Genomic DNA, 21,636 nt, shown 5'->3' on the forward strand with positions numbered 1-21,636 from the left:
CAAGAAGATTTATAGGTTTATCACCTCTAGCCAATCTTTTTTCAAGTTTTGTTCCAGGTCCACAATATTTATAACCTGGTAAATGTGCTTCGAACGGAAGTTTATTTATTAGTGTATTAACGAGACCTTTACCGGTTATACACTTTTGCACTCTTGGCATTTCCTATATATACTAAGTATTTTTTCTTAGTTCACAACTATTATATATACAAAAAAAATGCGTTTTATAGAACAGAATAGTAAATTAAATATTAAAAATATAGACACAGAAATTTCTAATAAAGCAATCTCAAGACATGGACCTTTACTACCAGATAGTATCCGATGTATTATTGTTGGATCTAGTGGCTCTGGTAAAACAAATGTAATGTTTAATCTTCTTACACATATAAATGGTTTAAAATTTGAAAACGTTTATTTGTATACAAAAACGCTTAATTAAGAAAAATATATTTTATTGAAACAAATTTTTGATGGTCTAGAAGGAGTGAAGCTGTTTATTTTTACGGAAGCTGAAGAAGTAGTTAAACCACAAATAACGAATCCAAATTCTATTTTTATTTTTGATGATGTGTTGTGTGATACTCAAATACCCATTCAAGATTATTTTAGTATGGGGAGACATTTTGGTGCTAATTCAGTTTTCTTTTTAGTTCAAAGTTATTCTAAAGTTTTAAAACGATTGGTACGCGATAACTGTAATTTATTAGTGGTGTTCAAACAAGACGAACGTAATCTAAGACATATATTTAATGATCATATTTCAACTGATATGGATTATCTAGATTTTCAAAAAATGTGTATTTATTGTTGGGGCTATGAAAAATATGGTTTTCTTGTTATAGATAAAACTAGAAATGTTAATGATGGTCGGTACAGACGTGGTTTTGATGTCTATATAAGCTTGGTGTAAACTGAAATATTTTTTAGTTTGCTAAAATGTCAGAAAACAAAATATTACTTAACAATTTGGTAGAATCAAAAAATAATATTAAGCGGAAAATTATGGAGTTAAAGCGCGGTGTTTTAGATTCTGAATATACATTTAACGAAACATTTAAACCGATTATAGAACCACTTAATATGCTAGTTAATGACAATAAAATGAATAATGTTATTGATGAGGAATTATCTGTTACAACAAATGAGGAAAACGCTGATCCTCAATTATATGAATTCAACAATTTTATGAAATTACCTCCAAATAGAAGATCATATGATCCATCTTATGGTATGCGTTATGATAATATTGATAATCAACTAAAAATTGGTAATTTCCCAGTATTCATTGCCAACAATAAAATTTATTAGCAGACAAAGACTATGATTGGACCCCAGGTCTATGGTCGTTACTTTAAGAAAAAAACCCTAAATTAACTACACGTCAGGATTTTAAATCGTATTATAAAATATTAGATGCTACAGAGGTTCACTTAAATGTTAACGGAGGACCTAAATCTAGCCAATCTTATAAATGGACTTTTATTGTTAAGCCATATTATACTGAAAAAATGTTACAATTGAAGACAACAAAAAGAGCGAAACTTGATGTCAGTTTTATAGCTTCAAAGGCAGCGGAAGCTGCTCATTCAAAAGATCCAATCACATTTGAAAAACCTACTGACTTAGAAAAGTCAGACGATTTTAAGTCAAAAGAAGGATCTGGTATATTATATAAGAATGTACAACCTAATACACAAATCATTTATTATGATAATCCAAATGAATTAGTGTCTAGGCTTGCTCTTTTAATGGCTTCTAAAGAGGCTGGGAATACAGGTGTAAGTAATGAAATAATATCAATAATTGAAGAACTTCGTGAACGAAAAATTATTGTTTAATTAAAAAAAAAAAAAAATATATAAACATTACCATTCCTCCTCTATACAATTATTTCTACTGTCTTCTAAAAAGTATTTTTTTAATGAATTTAAATTTGAATTAAAAAAAAGAAGTGGTATTTTTTTAGAATTAATTATTAATAAATCATATTTTTTAATTATAGTATCCACCCATTCATCTATCTCTTCCCAGCTTAATTGTACTTCTTCTTCTTCTTCATCCTCTTTTTGATTCAATAAATCCTTTCTATACCTATAATATTTTAATATATGGTTTAAAAAATAGAAGATGTTTTACATTTTTTTATATTACCAATAATCAATTTGTTCATCTTCTTCAACATCATCCCTATCTTCTATCTTCAACTCCTTAAAATATTCTTTAATCAGCTCGATTTTCTCTTTATGTTTTAAATGGTCCGGGATCCAAGGAACATAGTCGCAACATATTATCATTTCCAAGTTATAATTAGAAATAGTTTGGTTTATAAATTGTTGGTCGTTGATACAAATCATTATGAACTGTAAAATAATGTAATAAAAATTAAGGTGATAGAAAAAAAATTATTTCAACTAGTTTACATATTAATCTATTATGACTTCTTTAAGAGATATAGCCAACGAATTACATAGACCAGCTAGAAAAATATTTCCAAGACGTAAAGTTATTACAAGGTTCATGGATGAACTTTGGCAAATTGATTTAATGGATATGCAGGCGCATTCGAGGAAAAATAGTGGTTTCAAATATATTTTAGTTGTTATTGATACGTTTACTAAATACGTATGGTTAGAACCTTTAAAAAATAAATCAGCAATTACTATAAAAGATGCGATGATGAAAATATTAAAAACTCATCAGCCTAAATTTGTTCAATCGGATTTTGGATTAGAATTTCATAATGAGAAATTTCAAAATATTATGAAAAAATATAACATTAAACATTATTCAACTTATAGTAGTATCAAGGCGGGGATGGTAGAACGAGTGATTAGAACTTTAAAAAATTATATTTATACAAATTTTACAGCTCAAGGCCGTTGGGACTGGATAAAAGCATTACCAAAACTAGTAAACAGATATAATAATAGTAGACACAGAACAATTAGTTGTACTCCACAAGAAGCCAGATTAACTCCTCATTCTGTTACACATAAAAGTTATTCTAGCAAAAGTTTAGAGAAAAAACCAAAATTTAAGTTAAATGAAAAGGTTAGAATATCAAAATATAAACACATTTTTAATAAATCTTACACGCCAAGTTGGACTACAGAAATTTTTACTATTAGCAACATTTTAGATACTAATCCTATAACCTACAAATTGTCTGATGAGAAAGGTGAGCTAATTTTAGGATGTTTTTATGAGCAAGAAATTAAAAAGACTAATTACCCTGATACATATCTTATAGAACTTGTCTTGAAAAGATCAAAAGGAAAAATGTATGTAAAGTATTTAGGACTAGATTCATCTCATAACTCATGGGTGAAAACAGAAAATATTGTAAAATAATTTTTATTTAAAAAAAAAAAAAAATACAATTTCTTTATATTAAACTATTAAAAATAGTAACTTAGTAATATATTTAAAAATTAAAGATTTATGTGTCTAGTTGACTAATATAAAATGTTAAACCAGTTATGATCTTGTAGTTTATATGCTGATCTTTCAGAGCCAGCGAGGAAGATTTTATCCAGTCTACACTTCATTTGTACCCGTTCATCTCTATTGGCGGTGGAATGATGTATACAATTGACAACACCCAATACTGGTCTAGAAAAAATGGTAACCTCTATCCGTTCAAAGAGGTACATGTCTAGATTTTTATGGCCACCACTTATGAAACGTTTACAATAAGGATGTGATGCCAATAAAGACATAACTTCACCGTTTCCGTTTACTGCTGCATTCATATCGAATTGCTCAATGGATGGATGTAGAAATATTTTCAAAATATCATTTATGACTACGTAATCCGGTCTTCTCCTAACATAGTATGTACCACCTGCATGTTCATTCCTCCACTTGCGTAGCACAATACGTGCATTGCCATCAAGTATATGACCGATGGGATATACATACTTGGCACCATTATCTATCGTTGGTACAAACGATGGAAATATCTCTTTTAGTTTTTCATCATCAAGCTCTCTATTATGATAAAATAGTATGATATCTGTTTCTGAAACGTCATCAATTGTTTGATAAAAATCATCGTCTGTCTCAAAGATAAAAATAAGAGCTAATTCTCCAGGCATTGCTGCAGTTACATTGAGTGAACGGAATGTTCGAAAAATTTCCAAGAAACGGTTGAATCGCGCCATCTAAATAACAGAATTATTTAAATAATTTTTTTAACATATAAAATTATTTACATATTTAAATTTTATAATGTTCATAAATATTTGTAGTGGCCATGTGCTATTGTATCTATCCCATTTTCCAATATTATTCGCTTGTCATCGCTTGCACTAAGTGCGAGTTTGTAAATTTTTTTTGAATATACTTGATGTTTTTCTGATTGAATTGTGTTCATAGATTGATATGTTATTGTATTGTTCTGACTAAAAGTGTTTTGACTAGAATATGCTTTTAAAACGCTGATATAATGTTCCATTTTCATATTTTTTTCAATCACATACTTTTTTACTCCTTTTGCTTTCTTTGTTTCCTTTCCTCCAACATTAAAAGCATACAGTTTCGGTCGCAAGGTTACAAATTCAAGTAAAATCAAACTTTTTAATTCATCTTTAAAGTAACCTGGTACATTCTTCCTCCTTTCTGAAAAACATGGATGATCTTTGGGAAAATTTGATGTATCGAAATATGGTGACAAATCATTTGTGAGATCAGTCATAAAATCGTCTGTAATAATTTCATAGATTAAGGAATCTGTATCGGAGTAGCATAAACTAATGTTGCGACCATACTTAGGCTTCATTACATTATAGTGAAAATTATACATAACAGTTTTGGAAATATCTAGAATAGCTAATCCTACATATATGGGTTTATCAAATTTAAGTTTCTCCTTGAACATGTGTATAGCCATTAGATTATTAGAATAAATTGTACGATCTTTAAAACTAGGTTTTATCATTAAACGATGTGCCTGTCGATCAGTTGTCACCAATTTCATATTCATACGTTTTCTCACGTTTTCCATACATTTTCCAAAAACAGAATTGATAGCGAGTTTCCAAAACGCTTTTTCAAACTCATTTGTTGCGTTTCGTCTCATTTCAGTACAAAGTTTCACGTAGGGTGCCATCCATTTCTTTTGCTCGAATTTAACAATTCTATGTACTTTTGTCACAACTAATCCGTTTGCGATAGCTTGCTTCAGTGAACGATAATGTACAACATAATTTCGTTTAGGATTAAAAGTAGTCATCAATTTTTTCACCTTTGAATTAGGTGGGAATGTAAATTCGGGTAAAAATGGGAAATCGTTATGATTATTGTGTAAATGCTCAGGGTAATCAACATCAACTTCTAATATATAACCATACTTTGAATTGTTTGGTATTGTTGTAATATCTAATGATAAATCTTCTAACCATTCGAAATTACGAAAAGGTAAAACCGATAGCATAGCTTTCCCATAGAGGTTTACATAGTCAAAATATGTAAGCCAAGACGTGGGTTTATCAGGATTGTAATTAATTCCCTCGACATTAGGGATATTAGCTTTTACGTGTCGTTTAACACTGTTACAGATACCTCCGCGAATACCGGTTTCAAGCATGAGATGCATATCATAATCTTTTAGCCTTTCAAGTTCAACATTAGTAAATTTCAACATTGCTTGGAATGCGAATCCTGGAGCTGTAAAATAATGTGATGCATCAAGATGAAATGTGTTCATACAAAGATTTCGAAATGACTCGAAAACATCGGCTAATATTAAAATATCAGTCAACAGATAGTGATCAGAATATTCACCTAAAGTTTTTATTCTAAATGTATTCCAAACAGTTTTCGCATGGTTATAATCTTGGTTACTGATTTCTTCATCATTTAGTGAGTTGTAAAAGTGTTTTTTGGATGGTAAATAAGTCTGTTCAAGTTTATCCCAGTTATTCACGTATTCGTAGGGGAAACAACCTTTACGACATACTAAATCTAATTTATCTATTGAAAAAAATCGTAATGTCTCTTTAAACCTAGATTTGTCTTCGGCTAAATTATTAGCAAGCGTACTTAAAGGCTCTGACATAAATCTAAACGTATCTATGAATTTTATTTTCATAGTTTTGGAAATTTCTTTGCTAAATGAAATATATTTTTCACTCGAATTAGGAATAACATCAATTCGTTTGTTATTTATTCCTAATTGATGTACTATGAAATGACTATCGTACGCTAAGTTATGAAAATAAATTGGAATGAAAGTTACATTTTTCAACTTGAAATTACAGGTCAAACATTAATACATTTCTAAATTTACCCGTAAAATGACAGTGATCTCTAACTTTTATGGTATTGATAAAAGATCGCTTACATATTTCACAATTGCTAGCGTTTTGAAATCGATTTGTTTCTTCACTAGTTAAAGGATTCATTGCTATGTTTGTCTGATATAATTTATCTACTTCTTCTCCGACTTTTATAAGAGCTTCCATAAATTTTTTGGCAGCATTTTCACCTCTGTAAATAACTGGTTTTTTAGGTATTTTAAATTCATTAACTAATTCAGGTGGAATGGTTGTGTAATCAATTTTAACATAAAAGCCAAAACTCATCGGTTTGTGTTGAAAAGTTTTAATAGATTTCTGTTTTTCATTTGACTGTTCCATAAGAGGTTTTAAAAAACATTCAAAATCTGCATAGATCACTATTGGTACGCGTTGAGTAGCTATATAATTTGTAAATTTGATTACAGAATCATCATGATCTTCAAGCATAACTGGTCTGCTTAATTTATGTTGAGAACAGAATTTTTTATGTTCTCGTAGTCCTTCAAACCCCCATAATTTATTCTTACAAGGTGTGTTGTTAAAAATAGTAAAACATCGTTTGCAGATATTTATTTGTTCTTTGTGTTTAGTTCTTTGAGACCTAATAAGTCTTGAAAAATTGGATATAAAGCAATAATGTTGTCGTGAAGTGTTGCTAAGTAAAAGTAAGTCAAAATGGTTTCGTTTTTCAATATCGGAAACTAGTATTGGATAAATTAATGATTTACTGTCTAGTCCATATATGTTAATGGAAACATTATTGATCTTTGCAAATTTTCTTACTTCTTTAATCGAAGTTGGGAATGTGATACACTTGAAATCAAATTTATTTTTAGTCTCTAAATAATCAAAATATTTTTTAGAGAATTTACTTTTATTATTACGCCTATCAAACTTAGACAATATTGCATACTTAAAACATTTTTCGTCGTTATTATTTATGTTAACTATAGCTCTTCTACCCTGAATTTTTTGTGGTAGAGGAATGTATGATGAACCTTCTAAAGGATTTACAACATTTATGCGTAGCTGTATACCATCAATATTTCGAAGAGACCAACCACTGCCTTTAGCAATAAATTCACTTTCTTCCTTCAAAAGTTTACCATATATATTATTCAACAATACTGTAAAATCGGATCCTGATGTCGTGAATGTGTTTTTTGTTTTAAACGAAATATCTTGCAACTCAAAAGTTAAAACATTTTCATACACACAATCCAAGTGAAGATTAAATTTAATTGAGTTATTTTTACACGCTTCCTTAATTTTTGGTAAAATAAATGTAGTAGCATATTTGAAAAAAAGTATAAAGTCTAGAAACTTTAACTTATTTTTTAAAAAAAAAGTTTTCGACCTGGACCTAAATCTTTCTATTTCTTGTAAACCATCACCAGTTGAACTCAAACGAATGTTTTTGGTAATTTTCATGTTTTTTTTTTTTTTCTAACTAGAAATATAAAACCAAGAGTCACATAATCATATACAAATACAACAACAACAAAATTATTGATAAATTTAAATATTTTCTTTTATTGTTTTTATTATATTGTACATTTTTTTTATTATTTCATCATCTAATTTATTTTTTATTTTATTTTTATAATTCTTTCTTCTCCTAGCATGTTTGCTAGGCTTGCCTAGTGCTTTAATTATTTTTATTTTTTCTTTAGGGTTTAATAAAAGTGTGGAAGTTTGTTGTGCCATACCTTAACAGTTTTTGAATGTGTTGACCTTGAGAGTGGTGAGGACTGTAACGATATTCTAAAAAAAAAAAAGAATCATAATGTTCATTCTTCATACTATTTTTTTTTTTAAAAAGACACTCAATATTTTCCATCCGTTGGTGACATAATTAAAATATATATTTTTTATTAGCACTGCTATCAAATAAATGACGCGACTTAAATAAAAAAAATATGATTTTAAAGAGCACTACACAACTGGAGTAGAAAATTAGAACTGATAGCTCAATTTACACATCCGTTGGTGACATAATTAAAATATATATTTTTTATTAGCACTGCTATCAAATAAATGACGCGACTTAAATAAAAAAAATATGATTTTAAAGAGCACTACACAACTGGAGTAGAAAATTAGAACTGATAGCTCAATTTACACATCCGTTGGTGACATAATTAAAATATATATTTTTTATTAGCACTGCTATCAAATAAATGACGCGACTTAAATAAAAAAAATATGATTTTAAAGAGCACTACACAACTGGAGTAGAAAATTAGAACTGATAGCTCAATTTACACATCCGTTGGTGACATAATTAAAATATATATTTTTTATTAGCACTGCTATCAAATAAATGACGGCGACTTAAATAAAAAATATATTTTTAAAGAGCACTACACAACTGGAGTACAAAATTAGAACTGATAGCTTATTTTTGCATCCGTTGGTGACATAATTAAAATATATATTTTTATTAGCACTGCTATCAAATAAATGACGGCGACTTAAATAAAAAATATATTTTTAAAGAGCACTACACAACAAGAGTACAAAATTAGAACTGATAGCTTAATTTATGCATCCGTTGGTGACATAATTAAAATATATATTTTTATTAGCACTGCTATCAAATAAATGACGGCGACTTAAATAAAAATATATTTTTAAAGAGCACTACACAACAAGAGTACAAAATTAGAACTGATAGCTTAATTTATGCATCCGTTGGTGACATAATTAAAATATATATTTTTATTAGCACTGCTATCAAATAAATGACGGCGACTTAAATAAAAAATATATTTTTAAAGAGCACTACACAACAAGAGTACAAAATTAAATGTATTTAAGTAAAAAATTATTACACTTACATAGCTAAGAATGATATAGTACTGTCGAAAACACTTCACTAGCAGGAGACGGTGTTTCCACTGGTAAAAGACGATCACAGACTGATGTTTAAAACACACGACTAGGCAGTATTTATGCAGTCGAAAGGAGGTTATTCTCCTCCTCATATTATAATTTTAAAGACATTCACAACATATACCACTTCTATAGTGTTATTAAAAAAAAATTAAATCGACCTCGCTTGGAGAATATAGTTAAACGTCTATAGCAGTTAGGTTCCTTAAGGATTGTAACACGCAGCGAGTCGTAGGGTTTCTGTGGTCTGTGGTTAGTTCATTGAATCGTATTTATAAATTTTTTTTTTTAGCTATTGTACAATGATTGTTACAATGTTACAACTGGAATGAATAAAAGAAGGTTAATTATCTTTCTCATATTATTATTTCGAAGACACTCTACATGGTATTATAAAAAACAGAATCATCCCACTCCGTACATATTTTCGCTTAAGTTATTTTTACCATGCAAATTTGAACGTTAGCACTATGGCGGGATATTTTTTATTTGTCAAGATTGGTATAAAACGAGAAAAAACATAAACATCAGAGTTATATTAACATTAGTTGTGTGACAGTACAGTTCGAATTTATTTTACAAACAAAATGTCGATTCTGGAATCATCCGACGAGGACTTCTTCGCAGTAAGTTAACTAAATAATAATAATAATATGAATGATATAAAAAATGTTTTTAGGAGACCTCACAGAGAAATGATGAATCAAGCTCGTTTGATCCACCACAAGTGAAGCAACCCAAAGTAGTTAGCAAAAATATAAGAAAACAGTCAAAAAACAACAAAACGGTATTATTTATTTATATACTTTTTTTGTTTTTTTTTTTTTTAATAGTAAAATTATGTATTTTCAGTCAACAATTTTTCAAAAAGCGTTAAGGATGCAGTTATTTTAGATGAAGCGAACTATGAAGAATCGATGCTGCTTTTACGTGACAATAATCAAAAATGTGTCATTAATATTAAAACACCGAGTCCAACGTCTTATATAATTATACAAGAATATTTGGTAAATGATGTATTAGGATTATCCTATAGTGAGAGGTGAGAATTTTTTTTTTATTTTGGTACCAAAACGTAGCATAATTAATTTTTTTATAGATGGCGAAAAGTGAACCGATCTGCTAAAATTGGTCTTACAAATAATAAGGCGAATTCTAAAATCAACAATTTATTGAAAAATCTATTTGATGAATTGGGAGAAAAATTTTTATCAGATGAATCTCGCACAATAAAAATGACAAAGGAATGATATTATTACAGCTATATCAACTATTTTAAATACATGATGGTGGAGGTTCTTTTCATAATAATAATATTAATATTGTATGGTATTAACGTAATGATATATTGTTAAGACGAGTTATATTTTTTACTTATACACCATTGTTTTTTTTCAGTAGTATAGCAGAGGTATAATACCACCTGTTATATTTTATATTAGTATCATTATAGTATTAATATAAATTAGAAATCATTGTTTTTTTTTTCAGCAGTATAACAATAATAATAATGGTGGAGAACATTTCATTATAATAATAATATTGTATGATTTTAACGTAACGATATACTGTTAAGATAAGATTATATAGTATTACAATAAAATATTTTAAATTAGAAATCATTGTTTTTTTTCAGTAGTATAGTAAAGGTATATAATAATAATAATATTAATGTTTATTCACGTGTGAAGAAAGTTAACTAGACTCGAACATTACCCACATAAACCGCATAAACACAGATCACGCAGCGTATAGAATACAACTAACCACAGGGTTTCATTGACGCGGTGTGTCTTGTTCAATGAATCGTAGTAATTTTTTTTGTGTAATGGTTGCTATGACTCAAATGATTATATTTATTACAAGGCGAAACTGTTTCACTAAAAAGTAAGTGGGATTTTTTTTTTTACTATCAAACTTAGTGTATGAGTAAGAGCTGTTAGTTCAAAATGGACAGCGATTCCTATCCATCGTCTGCTAGAACGGTGAGGCGTTGCAAACGACGGCGGCGACCGCGTAAAATCCGAACACAACGGCGACGGATAGGTTCTTACACATCTCTTGAGACTGATACTACCGCATCGCGAAGTCGATCGGTAAGTGTTAATTCCAGTTCTAGTTTTTTTTCATTATCACCCCTACGTCAACGGTCGCTCTCGTCGACTTCATATTCTCCTTGGAGCTCGAGTAGCGACGTGAAGTCTTTTCATAGTAAATCAACACTGTGGTTGGAATGTAAGTTTTTTTTATTTAACCCATCGTTTCACACAGAGCACATTTTAAGGTTTTTTTGTACTATACAATTTTTTTAAAAAATAAACTTATAGTTTTTTTTATTTTTTTTATTTTCTAATAATAGTAATTACAAAAAAAACATATTATCAATTAGTAGTGAGTAAAAAGATACATATTTCTTTGAATGATTCAATGCTCTGAGTTTAACTAGTAATTAATAATAATGGAAAAAGTTTAGCAATCGTGTTCTTCAATATAGGTTTACCAACGATGGGTTAATAAATGAATATTAACATTTTTTTTTTTACAAAATAAGTAACGTACTTTTTTTATTTAGCGGATACAGATGACGAACATGGAATTGGAAATTGGTCTACATCAGAACCATCAATAATTTCGCTAGCAGATTCATGTAAGTTAATTTTTTTTTTATTTGAAATAAAATAATATTTTCTTCTTTTTTTTTTAAAAAAAAAAGGGTCATCAACAGATGTTACTTATGAATCGGATGCAGACGTGTTACCTCCACTTCTGCGTCTTAATCAGCCAGCTATTGAAACCATTTGGCTAACTGATTCGGATTAATATGTAAGTTAGTTTAATTTTTTTAATTATTGTTGAATTAATATTATACTGTTTTTTTTTTTAGGGTTTTTAGGGAGGTATTTATTATTGTTGAAAACATGAACGTTAGAGATCACTGTAAGCTGATTTTAAATTAGTAAAATAAAAAAATATTTCAATATATTTTTTTTTTTAAAGGTTAACAGATAGAGTTGTTGGAAATTATTGTCATGTGTACTCTACGCTATGAGACTTAAATGTGAGTAATATTATATATATATATATATATATATATATAACACAATTGATTAGTTAATAGAATGTTTATTAAACACTTTTTTAAATTCACAATACAATTACATTATTTAATAAGATTAATAATACTTTAAAAATAATCCTCGTTCACTCAGATTTTGTTGAATTTTTTATTCTGTAAGCGCTTGGATCGACGAGCATCTGGCGTTTTCACAATTAATACTGAAATATCATTTTCTAAGTTTTGATTAATTATTTTAACACTATTTTTGGTTGCTTCAATAATTATATATTTTAACAAACGACACTTTCGACAGGAGCAGCATTCTAAATGTGAAGGCATTATAATACCTTCTTGTAAGACGGCTATTTCTAAACTAAAACGAGTGAAATATTTTTTTAAATAATTAGCTTGTATACGTTTTCCCTCTCTCAATACATATATTTTTTTTTCCTTTTCGAAATTATACTATAGTTACTAGAAGTTCTCGCATAATCAAATTTATAATTTGATCATAATTAATTTTTAATTCATGGATGAATAGCGCATTTGTATCCGTTGCAAACATTTGAAAATCATAGTTTGCGACAAAAGCCGTTATGAAATCGATACGTCGACATTCACTTGAAAAATTATTAACATCATTAAGTATAGCTGAATATATATCGTTAAAAGATTTTTGATACAACTCCAACTTATTTAAGCGTTCAGTTATATGTGCTTCAATACAATTTGAAATCATCTGAAGTGTTAACAAATTTATACGCGTCAATTTCATACGTTAATTTTTATTACGTAATATCACTGAATCTGTTTTAGGGTTAGTAGTACAACTAAAATCTGAACCTAATTGTATTCGCTTTGCATTGTTTTGAATTGTGTTCACAATGTTGTTGAATATTTGAAATTCCATCAGAGTACGCCACTGTTTTTCATCAAGAATTAGCTGGTCTAGACTATTTTTATAATCTAAATAAACAATAATAGATAATTTTTTATTTAAAAGAATACCTACCGAGATAGTTCTTTTGGGGTCAATGGTGAACGTAGATTTAGATAACACATTTGCCATTTTGTTTAAATAAAATTTTAGCATGCACATAAACGTCCGTACAACTTAACTCTATATTAACTACTTATATCTTTAGCATAAAGATGACGTATATATATATACAAACCTTGAGTATAAAACATACCCCCTCTTCTACTTATTCCAGTGTAATTGACCAAATGGGTTGTGCAATTTTTAGATTCTTTACATTTTGTAATTCTTTTGTCTGGTGTAGAACTTCTTCAAAAGATTCCTCAAGTTTTGTTTTAGATGTAGATTTTTCTATATTTGAATGTTCAATTTTGTCTAATTTAATTATAAAATTATAAATAGCTTCTAGTAGACTACATTTAATACAAGGCATTGTGCTTGGAATAATACTTTTAACATCGACTGTACTACTATACGAAACTCTATGTACTAAACACTTGAAAAACATTTGATTAACTATATTAGCCCCCCCCCTCTTCTTACCGCTATATTTTATTTTTAAATTGGAAAAAAAAAAATGCAAAAAGTGTAGACGCAGTGACGGAATGAATTAAAGTATGACTCAACCTCAACCTACCTAGCCTAGCATGAGTGCTATCAATCCACATCCTATTAAATTTATCCTAGAAAGTCACGCCTTAACCTACTACGCCACTGCGTCTACAATGTGAATTCATGGTTTTACTAGTATTTAAAGAGTTAATTTAAATGTAAGAATGTTGTAATAAATTAACATCTTTTTTTTTTATTTAATAGGTTTTAAAATCAATGAGGTGAACCCTTCACTAACCGAAGATAACCACAATCTGGAGACCATCTTGCATGCTCGATCCAAGGTTCGTCGTTCGGCTCCCAAGATCTCAGACCTTGACGACAATAAAAACATGAGACATCATCATTTGATCCATCACCAATATAAATAAAACCGGCTTCACTCATAAGTTCTCGCTTTGAAATAAGTAGTGTATTACTACATTTATCAAAAGTCTTGTTACGCGTTTTGCAATCTAAATAGTCTAATGTACAAAAAACATCACATTCACTATTATAATCATCCATTATTATACTGTTTAAATTGAATTAAAATGACTATCATTTATTTGAAACATGTTTTTATATATGATTTATTTCTTCCACTTCTTATTTAGTAAAACACTCAATGTTACAAATAATTTTCTATACTAAACAATATATAAGGTTAAACTATAATTTGTAAAAATGGGCGGTAAAGCCCCAAATTACTACTACTGACTTATTATCCTGTCTCTTTTGTTCGTTATAGATACGTTTTCTACACACTTTAATATCGTGGCTAGATTTTTTGCAATATGCAAAAACTCGGACGTTTGCGTCATTTTCCCGTTTAATATTTGAATTTCGATTGTAAGTTGGGTTTGTAAATTTAGGAAAATTGTCTTCTCGTGTACGACAATCCGCTTTAACGTGACCATCGCGATTACATCGATAACAACGGATATCCATTTTTTCCGAGTTATCTTTTGTCTTTTTATAGAATTTAGAAGAATTATTGTTTGATTGAAATTTATTATTGTAGCCAATAGAAGATTCTTCTTCTAATGCTACGAAAATCGCTTGTTCGAGCGATTGAACGTCACGCGCTTTTAAAATAAGTCTAAGCGATGGATTAATTCCGTTTATAAATACCGAAAGAGTATGCGATTTTATTGTTCCCGCGATATTAGATTCGGCCGTTAATTTATTTTTTGTACTGGAATTAATTAATTCCTGATATGTCTGTTCTATTCGCGAAAAATAAGATTGTACATTTTCTTTAAAATTTTGTTTAATAGAACTAAGTTTCGCCTGTAAATATGTCACTGAATGTGACGTTCCAAAATTAGAACGTAATACGTTCATAAGTTCATCAAAGGTATTAATTTCCCTATACCTAATAATTTCGAAGGCCCTACCTGTAACCTGTAGTTTAATCATGTCTAACAACTTGTTAGAATATTTTTCATCGACATTAGCAATAATAAATTTACACTTTGTTTCAAAACATGCTAATTCACTTTCAGTCCCACCAGAAAAAAATGGAATCATTTTAATAGCAGTATTAAAGTTAATTAGTTCTGGTTTCATTGTCACTTTATTATCTTTATTATCGTTATTTTTTAAGTTAACTAATTTTGCCCACAAACTGTCCTGGTTGAATTCTACCACTGCCCAATTATCAGATATAAATGCATAACACTAGTGGTACTAATAGTAATAATAAAAAAACTCACACGATGATTTGTGGTTGTATTGTGAGACGGGACGGAGCTGTAGATTTGTCGGCTGGGTACTGATAGAAGTAGACAGTTTGTCAGGAGGTTTGTACTGCTTACCAATGCGAAGAACGCAAGTGATATGTGTACTTCTTCACTTTTGACACCAAATTATGTAATGAGCCGATGAGGGCGACTCAATGCATAAATTAAAATAAAATGAAATAAAATAAAACAAAGACTGAGCAGATTATCTTCTTCTTCTTCTTCGGTTTTTCAGAGGCCATTGAGGCCCATTACCGCAACACAAATTAGCTTCCACCTGTCTCTATCCTGTGCTACTACTTCCATATCTTGTATTCCAATTTCTTTTAAAGTCTTTTTTACTTTGTTTATCCATCTTTGCTTTGGTCTGCCTAGTGGTCTTTTCCCAAGGGGTTTCCATTTTAATACCGCTTTCATTAGGCTATTTGACCTCCATACGTGGCCAGCCCATGCGATTCTTCTATATTGTAATACTGCTACTATGTCCGGTTCTTTATATAGCTGCTGTAATTCTATGTTGCTTCTATTTTCATATTGTTGTGTGATATTATTTCTTTTTGGCCCATATATTCTTCGTAATATTCGTCTTTCAAAGATTGCTATTTTGTCTTCATCTCCTTTGGTCGTTGGCCATGTTTCACAAGCATATAAAAGAACTGGTCTGATAATTACTTTGTAAAGTGTAATTTTCGATTTGATTGATACTTGCTTTGATTTAAATATGCTCGTTAACCCATAATATCATTTATTCGCTGCAGTCGTTCTTATATTAATTTCTTCGTGATTATTATTTTTGCTATTTATTGTAACACCCAGATATTTAAAACTATGTACCCTTTCAAACTTAAAATCCTCAACTTCTATATGTTCTCCATGATTTTCTCGTCTTGATATTACCATATATTTAGTCTTTGATTTGTAATCTGATGTCTTTACTTTTTTTTATTAGCTCCTTCGTGCCCAATATTACTTCTTGTTTATTTGATCCTAATATAATAATATCATCTGCATACGCTAAAATTCCGCATTGTCTTATGTTATCATCCAAGTTTAACCCATCATACTTGCTCTTCGATTTATTTACTACCGTTTCTAGTGCTATATTAAAGAGTACTGGGGATAATGCATCTCCCTGTCGGAGTCCAGTCTTATACTTTAGAGCAGATTATACTTTTATTAATTAATAATTACACTTTTCACGTATCGTAAATATAAAAACACTGACAACAATATAGCATATTAAACTTTAATGAATAACTGACAACCAAACTATTGTTCTTTGGCTCTTATATACTAATATGCTAATTAAGTAAAAGTTGTACTATGATATTAAATCTATGTTGTGACATTATAATATTTAACTGCGTAGTAAACTAGATTTTGCTTTGAAATTTAATTAGCATAATATATGGACACGTGTAACCTTAATAATATAGTTTCTAATAGTAATAATAATAATAAAAATAATAATAATAATAATATAATATAATATAAGCTATCAGCTTATTACAGTCTTAACAGTTCTAGTTTCGTCGGACATAAATCGAGTTGCCAGCTCAACAAAAAGCTGCTTGACAAGTTGTTGGATTTTTACATCTTGTTTCGAATTGTCCGTCAAACAAAGTGTAGCAAAATGTTGAACGTGTTTCCATCTAGAAAAAATGTATTAGAATAAAGGAAAATGGAATAACAAAATAATATACGATAACTTACCTTAGTGATGGCGAAATTTTAGATATTTTATTGATATCATACTCCTCAATAATAATATACTTTTTGGCGTTCGGCGTTTCGATAGAGATTTCGTATTTGGCTTGTTGAGATTCACTATCTATCATGTTTTTTTTTTTAACGGACAAACTTTTAAATAATTAACATAAACTGAAAACAAATATATACTATGATTATTGGTGAGGTGGATTTTTTCAATTTTTTCGGTGGTTGTTCCAAAAATATATTATAAAATAAATTCTTAGAAATTAATGTGAAATAGACGTATAAAGACCTTTTTTTTCTCACAAATATCGTATTAGACGAATCATCTTCGCTACACTCTGTTTTTATTTTTTTATTTTCCTTAATAGACTTTCCTAAAATTATGTTTTTTAATTTGTTATTAAATAAATAAAAGTATTTTTTTAAAAAACATTATTACTTACAGAGACAATAGATGATTCATCGTCACTATAGATGTAAATACTCATTTTGTTTTGCTATGTTCTTCGTATGACTTGTCTTCTGGAAGACCAGCTTCAGTCTTAAAAGTATAAAAGCCGATAGTGAATCTCAACAAGCCAAATACGAAATCTCTATCGAAACGCCGAACGCCAAAATAGTATATTATTATTGAGGAGTATGATACGATAAAATATCTAAAATTTCGCCATCACTAAGGTAAGTTATCGTATATTACTTTGTTATTCCATTTTCCTTTATTCTAATACATTTTTTTTATAAGATGGAAACACGTTCAACATTCTGCTATACTTTGTTTGACGGGCTACTCGAAAAAAGTTGTAAAAATCCAACAACTTTTCAAGCAGCTTTTTGATGAGCTGACAGCTCGATTTATGTCCGACGAAACTAGAACTGTTAGACTTACTCCGATAAAAAATAGATATTTAGTTTAAATTACATACTTTGATTTTAGTAAGTTTTTAATTTAAACTTACGTAGAACTGGAAACATTAGTTTAATTTAATTAAGTCGAATACAGTGTAGTGTCTCAATTTATAAGTAAGTAGTTTAATGCACCTACAAATATTTATATACATTTTGTATAAATATACAACGAAATGGAAGACAAAATTAAAACATTTTTAACAATTATTAGATTAAGGTTCTTCAACTGTACTGTAATGATTTAAATCCTAAACTACGTGAACCTTTTTTTCTTTCCTCTGATTTTGTCGTATGTACAGCAAAGTTAATAACAAAGCATTTTTGAAAATATAAATCGGTGGCAGGAAAGGATAAAACTTGCCGATCAAATGGTGATTTGAATTTCACTAGGTTGCCGGACGGATCGCTTATGGTCAATAATTCTGCTTCTTTTTTTATCATTTCAGCTTTTGTTTTCCACAGTTTAATGTAGCCATTTGCTAATATTAATTTGAAGGTTGATAAAACGACCTGTAAGGGCAATTTAAAATATTATTTTATTATAAGTTTAACTTTGTGCTTGTTAAATAACAAAACAAATTGTTTTTACGAAACTCGTGGTTATAGTTTTATAAGGTAGCAGATATTTTTATTCGTTGGTCAGCTTTATTAAGTATTATAAACTTGGATCAGTCGTTTGAGTAAGTACATTTGTTTTAAGAATATTCCATACAAATTTGGAACTAATTGGACTATTTTGAAAAAAAATATGGATTGCCGTAATTTTAAGTTGGAAAAAATGTCAACTTTCGGGTGTTTTTCTAGTTTTTAAAGGGAATAGATGTAACTTTTTAAATTTGTAGTCTTATATAACAGGTACGATTTTTGATCTAAAAAGCTACTATACGAAGAAATCGGTTAAGTGGCTATCGTGGGTACAGACACAAAAATATAAAAATAAATAAAAAACTCATAAAATCATTGTAAAAACAATACCATCTGAGCTATCGCATTGAAGATAAAATGTTTTCAAAATAATAAAATAATACAATGCATGCAAATAATTTGAATAGAAGAGGGACAAAGTGCTCAGACAAAGGAAAATGTATTGTCATAATATTAACAATGTATAATAATAAAATTGATAAATAATTAATTAGTTTTATTCACTAATATGTACAAGGTAATTAAAAAAAATTAAATGTGTATAGAAATTTTAAAATTAACCTGAATCTTTCCGTTATTATCAGGATTGTTGTCATATTCTTCATCAAATTTAAGAATATAATTAATTTTTATTTTGTCAGTTTTGAGTAAAGTCGCTTCCAATTTCTAAAATATATTTAACTGTAGTTTGATTTACTTTCTAATAATAACAAGATATAAATATTAAAATTAAAATATAATTTCGAGTACCTTTTCTGCCATAGAAAAATGTGCATGTAAAGCATTTCTCTTCTTTATCAGTTTTTTGACTGCCAGTATGCAATTACCATTCTGTACTATTTCATTTATTAACAGTTGTTTGCATATATAATGGTAATAACAATTTTCTTTTTCTTTTTCTACTTTCTAAAACAATATTTTAATCACTACAAGAGCTACATTTTTAAATTTTCACTAAATAAAAAATAATATTTCAGATAAATAATGAATATAAAAATACTTTTAAAAATAATGGATTTTTTTGTAAAACAGAGTTTTTATAATTTTCGTTCACCTGCCGATTAATAAACTCAAATTTGTCGTCTTCTTCGGCTGAAAAATTATAAACACATTATAGGCAATAGGTACTCAAAAATTAAATCATATCTATTGATAAAGAATAATATTATTAGCTAAGGCTTCAAATTGCGGTTTATATCAATACGTATGCCTACTTAGTTTTTTTTTTTAGTAGTCTTAATATGTTATACAGGGTGATTCATTAAGTATAAGTCACCATTTTCATGAAGTATATTAATATTTTAAACATTATTATTTTAGATACTCATTTTAGAACTCATTTAGGTCGAATAAATTGTATAAATATTAATTATACAGTCTAAAAGGTAAGTACATTTTGTTTTATGAACTTAAGTTTAAAATTGATATAAATAATTTTACAACTATTTACTTACCTAAAATTCGTTGTATTTCAATTTTTTGCTTTTCGACAACCGAAATCAAACGTTTTTTACGTTTCGACAATTCTTCAAAATATTTTTGGGTTTGTAGTGTTGTTTCTATTAAATTCTCGTTTTTTTCTAATAATTCTTTTTTCATTCCTGTTATAACCCAAAGTGAAGCCGACTATATATTTTTTAATTTATCACTAAGTGCATAAGGTATACCAAATAAATTAATATCAAACTTGTTTTTTTAATATCAATGATAGTTTTGTTTAATTCGGATTTGTATTCTATAATAGCTTGTTCCTTTATCATGTGGTTGTTGCGTACATTTTTTATTTGTATAGACACATCATTAAGTTTTACTATTAATCTGGATACAGGTGTCTCAAACAATTTAACTGATTATAAAAAAAATAATTCAATTGACTTAATTTTTCTAAATGTTTTTGTAATAATAAATCGTTTTGTCTAAGTAAGCTTACAACTTATTGATACATACCTTCACAATCAACATATTTACAGGGTTTTAAGTGTTTCATCTTGTAAGCTACTCGTTTAACACCAAATGCGCAGCCTGTGCATTAATTTATCATTTGAAACCATATTTTTCAGAACAGAGATTAATTTAACGTTAATAAACAATTAAATATCAGAAAACAATTACTTATGAAATATATTCATAACAAATATTGATGTAATTAAAATACCTATGGAAACATAACGAACATAAAAAACATCAAACAAATTTTAGGTTTTATTTAGGTATAATACGTCGGTATTATTTGCACTAGGTTGGCAGCACTGTGGGATTATGAACATGCGCAGAATGTGTGGCGAACAGTTAGATATACAGAAAGTTAATTACCTAAGTTTTGTAGTTTATTAATATTACCTAATTAAAAAACAAAATTTAATAGAATTTTAAAAATAGTATTATATTATGTAGCAATTTAATACTTAATTAAAGTTTTCTAATAGTATTCTAGTATCGTATTAAATAAATAAATTGTACTAAGTCAAATATATTCTCTTACTTATTTCATTTTTTTCTGTATCTCCTTTCTCATCAAATCCCTCGCAAAATTCACGGTAAATATTAATCCAAGCCGATCGTTTTTTGACTCTGTCATGATATGACTCGCAACTCAAATTCCAAACTTCAGGGTACTTCTTTACTTTTGTAGTAAGCCCGCAAAGGGAGTTACGTACATAAGGTAGATGAAATAAGAAGTTGTAGACTTTATAATAAAACACTTTTAATAATATAATTAACTGTTTTTAATAAATACTTTGTAAAATAATAATAAAACAATAATGACAACTTCATCTGACAGGTAATAGCTTGATTGAA

The 21,636-nt window shown here is 28.5% G+C and overlaps 1 long non-coding RNA gene across 1 annotated transcript; it reads left to right on the plus strand.

Moving 5' to 3' along the window:
- Nucleotides 1-10,893: 10,893 nt before the first annotated feature.
- On the plus strand, nt 10,894-14,286 carry LOC126833120 (uncharacterized). Its single transcript, XR_007684888.1, has 6 exons — nt 10,894-11,432; nt 11,770-11,844; nt 11,911-12,020; nt 12,082-12,134; nt 12,195-12,255; nt 14,051-14,286. It is a non-coding gene; the product is annotated as an uncharacterized LOC126833120 (long non-coding RNA).
- The last annotated feature ends 7,350 nt before the right edge of the window (nt 14,287-21,636 follow it).

This window comes from Adelges cooleyi, unplaced genomic scaffold, assembly GCF_023614345.1.
Source record: "Adelges cooleyi isolate 19-005CV unplaced genomic scaffold, UGA_ACOO_1.1 ACOO_flye_CR_arks_rails_tigmint_CR_PRNA_19, whole genome shotgun sequence".
Classification (NCBI taxonomy): Eukaryota; Metazoa; Arthropoda; class Insecta; order Hemiptera; family Adelgidae; genus Adelges; species Adelges cooleyi.